Source organism: Schistocerca serialis, chromosome 5 (assembly GCF_023864345.2).
Source record: "Schistocerca serialis cubense isolate TAMUIC-IGC-003099 chromosome 5, iqSchSeri2.2, whole genome shotgun sequence".
Lineage (NCBI taxonomy): Eukaryota > Metazoa > Arthropoda > Insecta > Orthoptera > Acrididae > Schistocerca > Schistocerca serialis.
The window spans coordinates 500156168-500175317 of NC_064642.1; positions in this window are offsets into that span (position 1 = coordinate 500156168).

Consider the following 19150-nt stretch of genomic DNA (forward strand, 5'->3'; position numbering starts at 1 on the left):
GTGGATTCGTTGCATCTTCAAAGTGTTCTGGCAATAAAACGCAGTCTTTGATTGGCCTTCCACACAACATTTTCTGTGTAATGTTTCCAACTGAAGTTGTTGGTAATTTTAATCCCTAGGTATTAAGCTGAAACTACAGCATTTAAATTTGTGTGATTTGCAATGTAACCTAAATTTTTCGTGATCTTCTTTTGTCACTTAAGTGGAGGACGTCACACTTTTTGTTGTTTAGGATCAACTGTCACATTTATTATGAAATATATGTCTTCTTTAAATCCCTCCGCAATTAGTTTTGATCTTCTGCTGATTTTACTAGACGGCAAACGACAGAATCATCTGCAAACAGTCTGAGGGGATTGACGAAATTTTCTCCTAAATCGTTTATTTAGATTTTGAACAGCGTAGGGCTTAATAACCCCCAGATATCACTTCTGTTTCACTCGATACCTTCCGTCAGTTAGTACGAATTGTGGTCTTTCTGACATGAAGTCATGAATCCATTCGCGCAACTGCGTGGATGCCCCATCGTCACGTAATCTGATTCTAAGACGTGTATGACGAACGGTGCAAACACCCTTTGGTTGTCAAAAAATAGGGAATCAATTTGAGATCCCCTGTCTACAGCACTCACTGCTTTGTATGAATTAAGAGCCAGTTGCTTTGCAGAAGATAGATTTGTTTTTGAATCCGTGCTGGTTATGCGTCAATAGATTGTTTTCTTTGAGGTATTTGATAATTTACGAATACAATGTGTGTTATTAAATCGAACTGTCAAGCATTGTCAATGCAGCACAGCGGATTATTTCTGTTTCTTTCTTGTGTGTTCTACAAAGCTGCATCCGTATTCCACAAGCCACCGTACGGTGGATGACTGTTTCCCCTTTCTGTTCCACTGGGACGGGGATCTGAACCGACATCCTTCCGAATGTGTGCACTGAAGCATACGGCGCATACTTGATTAGGCTTTTCGTTAGCGTCGTATTGATTACCTTAGCATTCTTTACCAACATGCAGACTTTCTTGCAGACAACTACGGCCTCACTAGCAGGTTTTCTGGCTATACTCTGCCACTGAAGAGTGAGCACATCATACAAACGCCGTCTACATTGACAGGACATGAATTCCTCAGAGCGTACATGTCGCCTTGCCGAGCATTATGTTACCTCTTTATTCATTTTGTGAGTTGCATGTCGCATTGACTCAGAAAAGCAGTAACATACGTGCAGAACTTTTGATAACCCTCGTCGGAAGTGACCCACATCGATGCACACCTTGATCATATTTCTTACGTCCAACTGTTCATGCGGTAATCGCAATTCTTATTGGGTAATACAACTTCCAGTATAGCAATCTTTTGCTTTTTGGTTCTGTGCCCATTCATGATTTTCCCACCGTCTCGTGCCGCCACAGTGTTCTTGTGCAGTCTTTTTTGTAATTTTTTTTTTAATACACCAGTGCCTATCTTCTCTAATTAACTGTGAAACATCATAAGTTGAGGTAGCAACCTGACTTGACACAGCTTTCAATTGTTTTTTATACCTGGTACCATTCTCAAGAACAAAGAAGAGAGTTTAATTCCCGAGCCCATCAATGTTTCACTTGACAATTAACTCAGCAGAACTCTTGTTTCTTTTAGAATATTATTTTGTAGCCAGAGATAGCTACAGTAATTTAATCACGTTATGATCATTGGCCCTCCCATGAACCATGGACCTTGCCGTTGGTCGGGAAGCTTGCGTGCCTCAGCGATACAGATAGCCGTACCGTAGGTGCAACCACAACGGAGGGGTATCTGTTGCGAGGCCAGACAAACGTGTAGTTTCTGAAGAGGGGCAGCAGCCGTTTCAGTAGTTGCAGGGGCAACAGTCTGGATGATTGACTGATCTGACCTTGTAACACTGACCAAAACGGCCTTGCTGTGCTGGTACTGCGAACGACTGAAAGCAAGGGGAAACTACAGCCGTAATTTTTCCCGAGGGCATGCAGCTTTACTGTATGGTTAAATGATGATGGCGTCCTCTTGGGTAAAATATTCCGGAGGTAAAATAGTCCCCCATTCGGATCTCCGGGCGGGGACTACTCAGGAGGACATTGTTATCAGGAGAAAGAAAACTGGCGTTCTATTGGTCGGAGCGTGGAAAGTCAGATCCCTTAATCGGGCAGATAGGTTCTACATCTACATCTACATACATACTCCGCTAGACACCAAACGGTGTGTGGGGGCGGGCACAATTCACGCCAAAGTCATATCCCCCCGCCCCCCTCTGTTCCACTCACGAATCGTGGGAGGGAAAAACGACTACCTGAGCGCCCCAGTACGAGCTCTTATTTCCCTTATCTTTGAATGGTGATCATTGCGCGATTTGAAAGTTGGTGGTAACAATATATGCTCTACATCCTCGTGAAGATCGGATTTCGGAATTTAGTGAGCAGCCCCTTCTGTTTAGTGCGCCGTCTATCTGCAAGAGTGTCCCACTTAAAACTTTCTATGAGATTTGTAATGCTCTCTGGATCGCTAAATGTACCAGTCATGAATCTTGCCGCTCTTCTCTGGACCTTCTCAAGCTCTTGAATCAGACCCAATTGGTAAGGGCCCCACGCAGACGAACAATACTCCAAGACTGGACGAACTAACGTATTGTGCGCTATTTCCTTTGTTGAAGGACTGCATCGCTTCAGGATTCTACCAATAAACAGCAGTCTAGAGTTCGCCATACCAGTTACTTGTCAGTTACTTGTGTGGGTTAGAAAATTTAAAAAGGGAAATGGATAGGTTAAAGTTAGATATAGTGGGAATTAGTGAAGTTCGGCGGCAGGAGGAACAACACTCTGGTCGGGTGAATACAGGGTTATAAATACACAATCAAATAGGGGTTATGCAGGAGTAGATTAAATAATGAATAAAAAGTAGGGTTGCACGTAAGCTACTACAAACAGGATAATTAACGCCTAGTGCTACTCTGAGATGAAGAGGTTAGCACAGGAGAGGAATTCGTGGCGGGCCGCATCAAACCACCCAGAAGACTGATGACCAAAAAAAGTGTTTTAAAGAAGTTAAAAACTTCGTTATGGATCAAAGACACTGTAGCCTACATATTTCCATAACAAATTCTGTATTAAGTAGAAAGCAGATTGCGACACGCTTCTAGTTCTGGTTACACAAGTCTCTCGAAAGTCTTCTGTGGATCTGTAATAGATCCAAAGTCACTGTTTTCCGAGAACACTCGTAATCCTGACTCGTAGATTTAAAGAACTACTACTTTGACCTCGGTTTCTTGCAGAAGTCCTCTATAGAAAGTCCTCAATAGAAATAGTAATAGTTTTTGAAACTAACATATTTGTGAAACCGAGCATGTTCCCTTTTAATTCTAGACCAAGGTCCATGCAGATAATAGTTGTCAAGTGGATACAAGACTGGAATTTTCTAAATGATTGTGGTATTATTAATACACTGCTTAGCAACTACTAAGGAGCAGAGACAATGTTGAACAGGAATAATCACAGGCAATGGTGGACTAGATGAGATACAGTACATACATAACAGAAGAGAAGTGGTATGTTTATGACGAAATATGGTACAGATTTCAGCACATGGGAAAGCAGGAGAACAGGCGTAAATAACGTTCATGTTTGACACAGGTGAGACTCCCAACACGAAGGTCGATATCCGAATTTCAGCAACGAATATGCCCTCATTGGCAGTAATGCGCATTTTGCACCTGTTAGCCATGCTGGCTATCGAAGTGTTGAGGAGTCTGTGGAGAATATTGCCCCATTCCTCTCTCATGGAGGTTTTCAGTTCTTGCACTGTGGAGGAAGGGGACATTAATTGAGAAACACATCCCCCAAGAACACCCCCGTATGCTCTTTAGGGTTTAGGCCCGTGAGAACGCAGGCTGTTCCTCACGGTCAATATCTTCACTTTCCAGCGGTACTGTGTCAGTGTGTATTGTAGTACATAAATAGAAAGTTGGTACCTTGCGTACACCTAAACAGACGGACATGATCCAGAACAATCTCCCTGCAATACCGCTGTACTGCAACGGTTCCTTACGCAAAGATATGCAGAATTGCTCGGCATTGTGCATAATGCCTGCCCACACCATAGTGACTAGGCCATACCGATGCCGTTCATGAACATTCTATGGTGTGTAATATTCCTCTTTCTCTCTACACTAACTGGTGGCCGGAATCACTTGCCACAGTGAAGCAGGATTCGACGAACACCAATCTAGACAATTGTTGCTGACCCAACCAGTATGCTCCCTACACCAATGAACTCTTCCTCGAAGAAGGCGTGGCTGAAGTGGGATGCATTTAACAGGCTTCCGAGCATAAAAGACCGTATGATTTAAAAGCAGCGTAATGATTCTGTCAGGTTTACCGGTAGCGGTTCAAGGTGTACAGCGGTGTACCTAGGGGTGAGATGTCGGTTCCTTCTCCTCATTAGGACCACGTATCGATCGTTTTGCAGTGTTTTTGTCCGTCGACTATCATCGACATGCTTTCGCAATGCATTTCTACCTTCAGCAGCCTCTCTTCTTCTTCTTTCGTTTCACCCTCTTTGCGGTACGCTGGATCAATCATTTCTTTGTGTGTTGTTCTTTTCTTAGGGCCCAGTATTTCTTCATTCTTTCTGATCTTCTTCTCCTCTCTTCTTCCGAGATGAAGGATTTGGACTTTTGTGTGGATTTGTCTTGGAACCTTATGTTTTCATCTTTAGTAATTAATTTAGCAGTTCGATCAATAAGTGAATTTTCTGAAATATTTAATTCCACTAGGTCTTTCTCAGTTTCTTTAAACCAGTTGGGCTTCGTTTTTCGGTTACGGAAGAAGTCAAAGATTTGTTTAGTTAATCTGTTGGAATTCATTCTGAGAAGATGACCATAAAAATTTATTCTCCTTTTTCGCATAGAATCTGAAAGTTTTTCAATTTTCTTGTAGAGAGTTTCATTTTTGATGTATATAATCTTATTGTCTTGAAATTTTGGCCCAATGATTTTTCTTAAAATTTTTCTTTCCTTTATCTCAAGTTTCTCCAATTGGCCTTTGAAATTCATGTTAAGTGTTTCTGCTGCATACAGTGCTTCTGGCTTAATCACTGTCTTATAATGTGTAATTTTGGACCCCCATGAAAGGGATTTTTTGTTGTATGTATTTTTTGTTAGTTGGAAGGCCAATTCAAGTTTATTTTTTCTGGATTCCATTGCTTTGCTTTCCCCAGCATTCCAAGTAATCCATTCTCCGAGATATTTGAATTCTTTTACTGTTTCAATCTTCTGTTCTTGAACTTTGAGGTATTTACATGAGTGCTTGATGTTTGTCAATATCTTAGTTTTTTCAGAGGAGATGTGAAGACCAATTTTAGCTGCTTGTTTCTTTAGTTCAAGGATTTGCTCTCGTGCTTCTTCCATTGTTTCAGCAAACAGGGCCATATCATCTGCAAAAGCAATGCAATTTACTTTAAGGTTCTTCTTTTTGCAACCCAGCAGCCTTTGTTAATCACGAGAAAACGCTTTTGGACACACCAATTACTGCGGCCATATTTTGACCAGCCTGGAGTGGTCCTTCTGCTCGTCCACGATCGTAAGCACTCAAATGATGTCTTGCAGACGTGTTGCTGTACTACACGGAATGTCACAATAATCGTTTCCACAACAGCCTTTATCAAAGACAACACTGCATGAACTGCCGATTGCATGCAGAACATTTGTCCACAGACTTCGCTGCAGTTATAGTTGGAGCCACGAACGATGTGGTCGAGTTTAGGCCTGTTCTGCGCACCTACATCACGCATTATCCGACAGCCAGTGATCATTCAATAATGTTCTGAGCACTCTGCTGTGAATTACGTAGCTAATACGAGTATTAAACATGATTGTGGTGAGTTGTTTATAGAATTTCTATTCAACTCCTTGTGAACTATCACTGCTGATGACAGTGGTAAGTGACAAATTCTGCATAAGCAAGCGAGAACCATTATTTCCAGGATGTGAGCTTTCTGCAAGCGCAAAGCACGCGCATGCGCGGACCGCAACTGTCGCTTGCATTCGTTAACAATACAATCCACGTCCGTGCCTCGACATGCACAAACCGCCATCGTTCGTAGTTCGGACTAGAACAAGAACTGCCATCTACATTTCCTTTTAGTATTATTCGTCGGGTGGCCAGTAGTAGCTGGTTGTTTCACAGCAACTGGCGACTATTCCTCAGCAAGTGTCAGTTGCCTGTAGCAGTTGACAGGTATCACACGTAAGTTTGATTTGTCAAGTACAGTACAACAATGTGAGTCCTATGTGGTGGGGCGAATCCGGTCATTTACCTATTTTTCAACATCTGCTTGTCTGATCGCGGCATCTTAACAAGAACACTGCAGCTGACAACTGTTGTAAATTCTTGACTGGCGTTTCTACAACAATGGCATGTTGGAGCACACGGTAGCAACAAATGGCATTCTCGGTAAATGCAAAATTAATGTGCTGCTCTCGTGAAGTAAATACATCAGTTCTGCTGACATCAGATACTTCCGGTTTGTAATTGGTAAGTGGTAGTATATAACAACCTCAAGTTCTACCGTTTCATTGGTTTGTTCATTGTTAGTACTACGTAGACACTATGCACACCTAATTACAAAACTGCACTTTTGTAAGGCGAATCCAGAATGTGAGATGCATGTTCACAGGAAGCGTCAACTACCAACCCTAAAATCCAGCTACAACCGGAATTTCTTCTGAATGCTGTGAAGGCTGTCAGATCTGGAAAATTAAGCACTTAACAAAGCATCAGAACAAGATGCAACACCTCATACAACATAAAATAACAAACTCTGAACAGATAAAAATGTAAGTGGCCAATCAGCACTATCAATAGTGAAGAAAATGGTTCAAATGGCTCTGAGCACTATGCGACTTAACTTCTGAGGTCATCAGTCGCCTAGAACTTAGAACTAATAAAACCTAACTAACCTAAGGACATTACACATATCCATGCCCGAGGCAGGATTCGAACCTGCGACCGTAGCGACCGCTCGGTTCCAGACTGTAGCGCCCAGAACCGCACGGCCACTCCGGCCGGCAAGAAAATAGTATGGTTTGAAGAACATGGTGTAGTGCGAATTTGGGGTATCTTTGAGGAATAATGATGTTAAGGATATCGAACAGACATCTCTTAATCGGGGAGGACGGATTGAAAAAAACTATAAAACATTATGTGACAATCGACCTGGTCGCGATGGGTAATATGTTTTCTCAAAAGAAGTAAGGAATTAACGGTCACAATAAGTGAAAGTATATAGAGGGTAAGGGTAACAGTTACCCTAGAAACAGGGAGTGATTTTTTAAGAACCTTGAAGTGTCCTGAAATGGTGTTCTTCCCTCCAAGATTATAAAGGACGACAAGAGCAGCTTATATGATGATCCTGTGCAAATGAGGGAATAGTGAAGCAAGGTATGAACAAGACTTTCTCAAAGGAGTTGAATAATTCTAAGTAAAGTATCAGTGTTCAAATGGTTCAAATAGCTCTGAGCACTATAGGACTTAACTTCTGGGGTCATCAGTCCCCTAGAACTTAGAAGTATTTAAACCTAACTAACCTAAGGACATCACACACATCCATGCCCGAGGCAGGATTCGAACCTGCGACCTTAGCGGTCGCGCGGTTCCAGACTGTAGCGCCTAGAACCGCTCGGCCGCCCCTACCGGCCAAGTATCAGTGTAACGACAGCAGTGACTGCGGACAGAGAAGTCTTCCCACCATACACAGTTTATAGCGCAAAATTTCTCAACGATATACTCTTAGATGACAAAAGTCCTGGGATACCTCTTAATACCGTAACGGACCTCTTTTCTCCTAACGTAATGCGACAACTCAACGTTGGAAGTTCTCTGCAGAAATATTGAACCGTACTGCCTCTATAGGCGTCCACAATCGCGAATGTGTTGCCGGAGCAGGATGATGTGCACTAACTGACCTGTCGATTGTGTCCCATAAATGTTCAATGGGATTCTTGTCGGTCGATTTGGGTTGCCAAATTAATGACTCCAGCTTTCCAGAATGTTCTTCAAACCAATCGCGAATAGTTGTGACTCGGTCACATTGTGCACTGTCATCCACAAAAATTCCATTGCTGTTTGGGAACATGATGCCGAAGAATGGCTGCAGATGGTCTCCGAGTAGCCAAACATAATCCAGTCAATGATCGGTTGAGTTTGACTTGAGGACTCAGTCCACTGTATGTAAACACAGCCCACACCATTATGGAGCAACCACTAGCTTCTGCAGTGCCTAGTTGACAACTTGTGTCTATGGCTTCATGGAGTCAGTATCACATTTGAATACTATCAGCTCTTACCAACTGAAATCGGGACTAATGTAAGCTGGCGAAAGTTTTTCAGTCGTTACGGTCCAACCGACATGGTCAAGAGCCTAGGAGAGGCGCTAGAGGCAATGTCGTGCTGTTAGAAAATACACTCGCGTCGGTAGTCTGCTGCAAATAGCCCATTAACGCCAAATTTCACCGCACCTCCTAACGTATACGTTCGTCATTACGTCTCACGCTGATTTCTGCGATTATTTTACGCAGTGTTGCTTTTGTTTTGGCACTGACAAACGCCGCTGCCTTTGGTTGTTGCGGTGTCCGTGGTAAGATACTCTCGCCACACTGATGACACTGTACATCCTGGAAAATTGAATTCCCTAACCATTTCCGAAATGGAGTATCCCGTGTGTCAAGCTTCAACTATCATTCCGCGTCCTTAGTTTGTTAATACCCATCGTGCGTCCATAATGGCGTCGGAAATCATTTCATGTGAATAACCTGAGTACAAATGGTTGTTCCGCCAATGCATTGCCCTTTGATGCCTTGCGTACGTGATACTAACGCTAGTTGAAGATGTGCATATTGATATCCCATGATTTTTGTCACCTCAGTGCAAGAAGTAGTTCATCCATCTTCAGAAATTGTAAGTATATTTGTTGGTAACATCAGCAACAAGTTTCACAAAAGGAAGTTTATTTCTGTACCTGTTTCAGGCACGTAGTGCCATTCTTCAGAAGATGAGAACTATGGTATTGTTAGCATGCGTCAAAAATAACGGGGTACTACGAACTATGTGACTACAGTTTTGCGCTGTATACACCTGTTTATTTTTGATTCTCGCTGATATTGTGGTAACTCTAATCTTTTGAAGAAGGTAACTACGTACCTGAAACCGGTAAACAAATAAAATTTCTTGGGTGGTATTAGTTGCAGATTTTTTTCAACAAATCTCTCCGATACTTAGACCGAAGGAGGCTTAACTTTAAATGGTTCAAATGGCTTTAAGCACTATGGAACTTAACATCTGACGTCATCAGTCCCCTAGACTTAGAACTACGTAAACCTAACTAACCTAAGGACATCACACACATCCATGCCCGAGGCAGGATTCGAACCTGCGACCATAACAGCCGTGTGGTTCCGGACTGAAGCGCCTAGAACCGCTCGGCCACAGCGGCCGGCGCGCAAGAAGTATAAGTGATTTTAATGTATTATAAAAACAATACAGAGGCAATATCTACTGCTATACAGAGAGTAACTGACTGTTAGGAAAAAATATTAGATGTTTCGATAGTAACTCACATACTTTACAAATAGACATTTAACTTTGTCAGTTATTTACTCAATTTGCTTCAGCAAGCATTTGTACCACTTCTAATGTCATCCCCTCAATTGAAAGATATACTGACCGACAGCGTAACGGAAGTGATTGGCCTGGAGAAAAGGTGGTAATACACGTTGTGGTCTGCAGAAGGAGATAAGACAATCTAAGAACTTTGAAATGCACAGGTTGATCTTCTCAGAAAACAGCAGGAAATCTGCTAACTTCCAACAAATAAGGAGTAACACGGCCAAAATTAATTAAGAATGAACATTTAAGCCAATAAGAACAGCATAATAAGGTAGAATCTCCTAGAACATTTAAGACTTACCTTAGTAGATATCATCCCCAAAACCTCAGCTTTAAGAACAAATATGGAAAGGAAATACATAGTCACAAAGAAAACGGACAACCGTGACAAGTACTTTGAAGAGCTTCAAACTTTAAAGCACAATGCGAGACATTCAACATGAACAAAAGAAATCCATACTCAGAACCATCAAGAGTACAAAATTTTAGGAATATCGTAAGAACCTTGAAGAACAATAAACCATTTGGAGTAGTTGGAATCATTGAAGAACACCTGAAGTACACTAAAGAGAAAGCGATCGCACAACTAGTACAAACCATAAGTAAAATTTGGGAAGAAGTACCTCACCGAAATGGGTGGAAGTCACCACTAATGCATATTGTTCACAATAAAGGAAGTAAATCGGAATCTGGAAACGACAGAGAAATATCATTGATACCAGTGACGTGTATTTTCAAGCGCATTAGTGAACAAAGTGGAAAAACAACTGAATCTGCAAACTGGTGAGTACTATAGACGCCCCAGAAACGACACAGAACAAATCTTAAATCTAAATCCGCTAATCAAGCATCGAAAACTAATAAACAAGATCGTCATACTGAGATTCGCGGTGTTGAAGAGAGCGTAAGAACCTGTAGGTAAGCAAAAACTGTATCAAATTTTAGAGCAGTTGAGCTTCGTTTTAAAGAGCCAGTTATGTCATGAACCAGACCATAACAAATGCAACATTCAAGATCAAGTTCAGGGGAATAATTTTAGTCGTTTAAGATTAAAACTGGAGCCAGACAAAGATGCGGGCTCTCTCTCTTATTAAATTATCTAGAAGTACTTCAATAAAGTAAGCCACAGATCTCTCTGACTAACCTCTTACACTGGTAGTGAAAACGAGTTATTACATTCGTATCGCACTTCTGCATGACTTCCGTAGGTCTAAACAAGCATGTGGATAACATTAGCTTGTGTACAAACAGAAATGGCGACCGTTAGTTTTTCTTCATAATGTACTCGAACTGATTATGTAAACCGATTTTAACCGTACTACGAATAACTCACAGTTCATCAAACTGGAAACGTGTTATGGCCTAGTGATTTTTACTCACTAAAAATATCATCTGTTAAGTTGGAATATGTCCAATCTTCATACAGTGTTTTAGTAAGTCACCTGTATTTTTTACAATTCTAATTTTCCTCGTATTCTGAAGTACCTCCCATTCGAATTATGAAAAGCCTTTTCAGATGTATTAGACATATAACTAAGATCTCTTTCTTCATAATTCATTCTCCTAACGCCTGTTGCAACTTCGTCTTAATTCTTGTCCCTCTGTTTATTCCGATCCTAAAAAAAATTATTCAGTTCAACAGTTTTTCTTACATATATTTACATTTGGTGGCCTAATGTGTATCTTTGCAACTGAACGTAAGGTTTTTTTTCTAAGTTTAGGGTAATCTTGTTTACAGATTACCTCTTACTATTTTCACGAAAGATGTCATTAAACAAAATCTGAATACTGAGTAACCTCACTTTGGAGCAGAGGCTTGTACTACAATAGAACTTCCTGAAAATTTTAAATGTGTGCCAGTCTACGATTCCAACTTGGACCCGCAAATTTAAGAAGTTTAAAAATTCGAGTGTCCTCCCTTGCAGCCTTGGAACAGGTTTTGCGCTCGCGGCGTCAGAAGCTGTAGTTTTCTTTTGTATACTATTGGACACTGTCTCTTATTTTCTTATCCTACACCTTCCATCTACCTCTTACCACCCGTTGCATCACTTTTATCTTTCATTCTCTGCGACGTTCGGCTTATGGGCTTATTTCCTCTATCTTCATTTTCACTCTCCTTTCCCAGTCTCTTTCCGCTGTACTCACACAGCGTCGTAAGCTGGAAGGAAAAGAGAGAGACAGAAGCGGATGTGAGAGGCGCCGGAGGAAGCAGCACCTGTATTCACGAGGAAAAGGGGAGAATTCGAAGACGGAATGGCGCTATTTATACTGAATAAAGCAGATGAAAGGCGCCGGGAAGTATCTCGCTCCTCGCCGCGTCACCGGCCGGCGCGCCGCCGCTCTCTGATGGTTGCCGTCTCCCGCGAGCACATTACAGGAAATGAAATCAGGTCTGCTCTGGGATATGATCTGTCTCGCTCGGTACGCAGGGACGACCTAACAACGCGCAGGCAACTTCAGAAATAAAAGAGCGTCCCGGTCTTGATAAAGATCAGTGAGGATGGCCACGGAGTCGCATTATTCTCGTTCCAGCCCTCCACGCCGCACTGGCACATCGCCACTGGGTCCCAGGTGGTATCAACGTGCTACACGGACGGAAAAAATTGCAACACCAAAAAGCAATTAAAGTAGAGGAATGAAATTTCCCGGAATATATATTTCTACGTAACGTATAAAGTGATTAACATTGCAAGATCACAGGTTAATGTAAATGCAAGATAATCCATTGCAAATGTGAAATCCTGGTAAGCTACATTAGTAATCCTCCAGAATAGCGAATGCAAGCATGCAAACGCGCATACACTGTGTTGCACAGGTGCCGGATATTAGTTTGTGGGATTGAGTTCCATGCTTGTTGCATGTGGTCGGTCAATACGGGGATGCTGTTTGTGGATGACGCTGAAGTTGTCGTCCGATGACGTCTCGTATGTGCTCGATAGGAGACAGATCGTGTGACTGAGCAGGCCAAGGCTCCATGTCGAGACTCTGTAGAACATGTTGGGCTATAACAGTATATGTGGGCGAGCATTATCCTGTTGGAAAACACCCTTGGAATGGTACTCATAACAGACAGTACAACAGCTCGAATCAGCAGACTGATGTACATATTTGCGGTCGGGGAGCGTGGGATAACAACGATAGTGCTTCTGCTGTCATACGGAATTGCACCCTAAACCAAAACCCCAGGTGTAGGTCCGCACGCGGACAGGTTGATTGCAGGCCCTCAACCGACCTCCTTCTGACCAACACACGGCCATCACTGTCACTTAAGCACAATCAGCTTTAAACAGAAAACACAACATACCTCAACCCTGCCTTCCAATGAGCTCTCGCTTGACCCCGAGCAAGTCACATATGGTGGTAGTTCAGGATCAACAGTTAATTGAGTCACTGTGGTGCCAACTGCTGCTCAAATTGCTGCTGCATATGCAGTACGATGCACCAGAGCCATACGGCGAAAGAGATGGTGTTTTCTGCCGGTACTGCCACGTGACCGTCCGGAGACAGGTCTTCTTGCGACTATACATTCTCGTAACCACCGCAGCGAGCAATCCTGCCAAGTCTTTGTGCAGTATCGCAGAAGGTACATTCAGCTTGTCGTAGCCCTATTACACGACCTCGTTCAAAGTGAGTGAGTTGTTGATAACGGCATCATTGTCACCTTAAAAACATTCTAGACTAACATCAACTCACCACGTCCAATCTCAAAGATTAGTAACGCTCACGATCGTTACGTGTGTATTTAAAGCAAACATTATTTGCATCCTCATAGTGGCACGAAATCTCAGTGTACACCATCTTTCAGATGTAGAAACACACCTACAAATTTTCGTTTGTCGTACAACGTACAACGTTTTTTGGTGTTGCGCTCTGTAAGGGGTCCGTAGGCCCTTACTACAAGTTTTGCGACAGCACAGGTCGACAGGACAAACAATCGATAGTGTGCGTCGGGTGGCGAGAGCGAGAGCGAGAGCGAGTGTTGAGATAGTAGTAGAGTGGGACCCAGGCTGCGGGCCGGGCCGTGGGGCGGCCGGTGGCCGTAATGCAAGGCCGTACCGACAAAGGGGGTGGCCATCGCCGCGGTTTAACCCCTTTTGTGTTAGAAATATACGGGAAAGTGAACAAGTACAATTACTAGTGTGATTCAGTGATATTTCAGTGCCGATATTTGTAATTACACGTCTACCGCGCCGGCATTATTTGGATTGCAGCGTTGGATTGCAGTGTTGGATTATAGTGTTGGGTTACAATGAGTGAAATTGCGTGTGAAGATAATGAATAACGAAAGGGCCTGTGCTAAGATTAGCCGTTATTAACTCTGTACGACGAAGGCAGTGGCTGCCTCCTTACTTTGTGTTTTTGTGAGAATATAGGTCGTTGATTAATGAAGCTGTGTTGTTGTTCTTCCTGCCACCAGACATTTCATTATTACAGCATTCGAGAAGGACAAAATGGAATGTAACATCTCCGTAGCAGTCCAGTCCGATTGCCAGCCCCATTAGGTACACGGTCACATTAATTATTATCTATTTGGGCTGCTATCAGATCCCGATCGAGCGGGATAAGTCAGTAGATTAAACCGGAGTGTTACAGCCCCCCCCCCCTTCCCTTCGCCAACGCCAAGCCTAATGTAGTTTCGCAGCACAATAGCGGTAAGTACTGACCCATGAGTCGCCGGCCGGTGTGGCCGTGCGGTTAAAGGCGCTTCAGTCTGGAACCGCGTGACCGCTACGGTCGATGGTTCGAATCCTGCCTCGGGCATGGATGTGTGTGATGTCCTTAGGTTAGTTAGGTTTAATTAGTTCTACGTTCTAGGCGACTGATGACCTCAGAAGTTAAGTCGCATAGTGCTCAGAGCCATTTGACCCATGAGCCAAAAAATAATGGCCACTGATCACCGCGAAAATGAGTGTCACTTGCTGGCGTTGCAAGCACATGACGCCGTAAGGAAGGTATTTAAACGCAACTGAGACAAATCGCTAGTCATTACATTAAAAATACAAGTGGGAAATTGGAAGATCAGCAGGCATAAGCAACTTTGATAAACGGCACATTGTTATTGCATCTCGGAAGCGGCGGTGTTGGTTGATTGTTCGTGTGGGCATACGTGGAGAGAAGACGAATGACGGTGAAACGACAAGGTGTAGCCACCTGGTGTTGGACGTCCACGCCTCATTACAAAACCAGGAGGTCGGGGCTTAACAGCTCTGTAAAACAAAGTAGTTGGCGGTCTCTGTCAAATACGCAAAACTGACGACAGAGTACAATGCTCGTAGTGGCAGGACAGTACCCCATTGCTGAACATGGGCCTTTGGAACAGGCGACGCCTATGTGTTCTTATGTTAAAGATATCGTCAGTTATGATTGCATTGGACATGAGATCATCGAGATTGGACCATGGACAAATATAGGGCACTGGACCGTGGACTAATGGAAACGTGTCGCCTTGTCGGCTTAATCATGTTTCTTGTTACACGGTAACTATGTTCTGTTCGGAAACGCCATCATTCAGACGAACGGATGTTCCAGACATGTAGCTGTCCACGGGTGCACACTGGTAGGGGCAGATTGACCTGGGGTTCTATTGAACGTGTGGCAGCAGCCGAAGGTTCTGTGACCATCAGCCTGGTCCTCCTCTATCTATCTGTCCATACGGCAGATGCCAGTTTCTAGGACTGATTATGTAAATCTGTATATAGAGTGCTACAATGACGGTCGATTAATTGCACCATATTATCAAAACTTTCATGATGTCGCGCCTCATTAATGCTGAAACAGAGAAATGCGAATTAGGACACAGCAGATACAGTTACCTTTTCTAAAAGAAGTACGTTTTAAACGAATATATAGGCCGTTTCTTAAAAAATGATCTGATTTCAAAATTCCATATTTATTATAAACAATCCTGTCAGTGGAACATCGGCAACTGCGCATTATACTAGAGGTTGAAAATACCACTGCAGTTGTAAGGTTCTTTTATTTAGAACCCGACCGGTTTCGGGTTCTTATACATTCATGCTCCGTGCTCTGCTCTCGCTGGCAGCACATCGCGTCTTGCACTCGTCCACCCCGGCGCTCAGGGTCACAGCATGAAGTTACGACACCTGAATATGAGCGCATAAGAGCTCGAAACCGGTCGTGTTCTAAATAAAAGAACCTGACAACTGTAGCGGTGTTTTCAACCTCTGGCCCATATTTACTGATAAAACCATACTATAAACGTGGGATGAATTGCAAACCACTCACAAAATCTTGAAGTTTTATCTACACTATTAAAAATGCTCTACGTGTCCACCTGCAGCAGTGTGAACAACATCTAGACGATAGCTAAACTTTACACAAAGCATCTGCTCTTACAGAACTAATGGTTGCTGTTATTCTGTTCTTCACTTCTCCTACGTCACGAGGTAAAGGGGAGATGAATACGATTTCCTACACATATTCCCACAAGAAAAAGTCGCATTGGGTCGTGTCAGGTGATCTTGGAAACCACGAATTCACGGCCGTGTCTTGGGGTCCAGTGTGACGTATCCAGCTTTGAGACAGAGCGTCATTGAGAGAATGATTTACGTTGTTGTGCCAGCGTGGTGGAGCTGCTTCCTGTTGGAAAATGGAGTAATCGGAGTCCTCCTTAAGTTGTGCAAAAAGCCAGTTAAAGCCAGTTCTGCAGCATTTAAAGGTAGCTCAACACTGGATAAACTGGCCCCGAAACACTGTCCTGCTTTCTTGGCTGCCAAGATCACCAGACATGACTCCATGCGAATATGTGAAGGAAATGGTGTTGTTCATCTCCCCTTAACCTCATGACATACAAGTGAAGAATAGAGTAACAGCCACCATAGCTTCTGTAAAAGCAGATACATTGTGTGAAGTTAATGACGAATTTAGCTAACGTCTAGATTTTGTTCATGCTACTGCTGATGTACACATAGAGCGTTTGTAATAGCGTAGCTAATCTTTAAGGTTTTTTGAGTAGTTTGCAATTCAGCCCATGTTTGTAATACATTTTTATCAAGAAGTATAGAGTTTTGTAATCGGGTCACATTTTTAAACACCCTGTATTGTAACAAAAGACACAAATATGAAAAAATACCGCACCTCCTCACAACGCATGTGTCTACACTGGAGGAAAGACAGAGGAAGGTCATCCAAGACAAGATCCCATGCTAAAGAAGGTAGAATCATTTGTTTCACAGATTACTTTTACATTTTTTTAAATGTTACATTGTTCAATCTGTGCAGTTGTCGATCGTCCAGTTAATTAAGGAAAAAGGTACCACAAGCATAACTGCATGAACAGAATTACCTGACTGGGCTTTCCAAACACAGAGAGTGGCATTTGCTGGAACTGTATTTCTTTATTTATTTATTTATTTTTTTTTTTTTTTGGAAGCTCCACTGAGTCTGCCTCTTCCAGTGTGCAAGAAGCAGCAGTGAGTTAGACAATGTATTTTATATCAGGAATGAAAGAATATGGAGTTTTATCCGGATTACCCCGCAATCAAGAGATGTATATACAAGAAGATACATGGGCTTTCTAAGACATTGAGTTATATGTACTGGAACTGCCTCTCTATTTTGAAACGACTGAGTTTCACACTGCAATATGGCAAGTAAGTAGCTCTCCAAACATTATTATTATTATTATTATTATTATTATTATTATTAGCAATTGTTTATGTACATTTCTATAATTTTTTGGAGCTAAATGCAAATGTACCCACTTCCTACGAGCTCTCATCATTTCCCTATGCAAGACAGAAGCCATTTGAATACTGAGAATGTAGTTGAAAACCAACTAGAAATTACTTTCGATTGTCGCGCTGTAAAGGTGATGAAATCATTTCAGTCATTTCAGGGCTTTGAGACAGATTTATCAAGTACCTATGGACATAGGTTTTTATGAGCTCCACAGACCTGTGCCCGGATCATTCCCTCATAATCATAACATAATACGAGGTTTGGATGATTTACGGTCTGCTGATATCATAGCTACGAAAAAATGTTCATGACTGAATAAAGGTTTGAAATATGTTTCAAGTCGGTAGTGGCATGATAGGCAATAAAGCCCCACATAATATTCTCCTATATAAAAGTGAGTAACGTTGAATTTTTGAACAGCATGATAGAAGACGATATGTGGATGATACGTAATCTTGATTGCTCATACAAATGAACAGATGAACAGACACTCTCACACAAATAATTGAGCAGTATAATAAGGCTTTATACACAACAATAAAAATGTGGCTTAGTTCAGAGGTGCAAGTTTCCGTCAGAGCACAACAGTTGCGTGAACGCTCACAACTGTTGTACAAAAAGGACACGTAAACCTCAAACCAAGCAGCAGCATGATATGACTGCCAGAAAACATGCATCAGTGTTGGTGGTGATACTGAGAACATAGTAAGTTACCAGCTGAGCAGCATACCCCTGCATACAACTTCTGAGGACCTGGAAGAAAGCGGAAAAAGTGACTGGTTCATGGTGATAAGGGGATTAACGAAATAGATGAAGCCTACAAGGAACCTGATTTAGCGTGTGCTGCAAATCAAGATTGAGCAGAACATCACATTACAGATAGAATTTTCGTGGACAAAGCCAAGTAATTGGGTGCTGCAATAAATTTACAATAAATTGTGAACAACTTTACAGAAGCTGAAGAAAACCAGTAGGATGTTTAAAATATTGCATCCATTCAGCAGTGACAAGCGGCTAAGTGTGCTTTGAAGCGGAAAGGTATAGGAAGAAGAAAACACGTTAAAACGCCTGTATCCCTGCCAATACCTAAGACATCTTATAAGCTCCCTTATCCTTTGGAGAATTCCTAATTCTTGCTCCTGCAGAACTTTCAGTCATCAGTTCTCTGGCTGGAAGACCGTCATAGTTCAAACACAGCCTAACAGAACAATGGAAGCCATTGCTATTGGCAAAGGACTGCATTTGAAACAATACAGGAAACGGGTTTAGCTCTTAAAAAAAGCTCATAGTGATACTATTGCACAGATCGCTAACAAAAACAGATCCGCTTAAATTCGTTAGAAAGTTCAAAATCCCAAAATTTAGTAGTGTGTTTATGTGGGCTACGTTGCAAAAGATGATGTAGAACTCCAAGGAATGCGGGATTGCCAGCTTTGATGTTGCAGGTGGATATGGCACTTACTGCGTTGTGTATTTTAAGCAAACCAAAATACTATCTACTATTTTGACTCATATGTCGATTTACGCCCATCTGAAGAATTGTACCGATACTATACTGACAAGAACCACGTGTCCTACTTCGAGGGTGAGTCAAATGAAAACCTTAAATTTGTAATAATAAATCGAAATTTCGTGCCCTTATCCCGTACCCATGGTCTAGGGGTGGCGTCTTTGATTCACAATCAAAACGTCTTCGGACCCGGGTTCGATCCCCGCCACAGCCTAAATTTTGATAATCAGCATTGGCGGCCGAAGATTTCCGGCATAAGAAGTCAGCCTC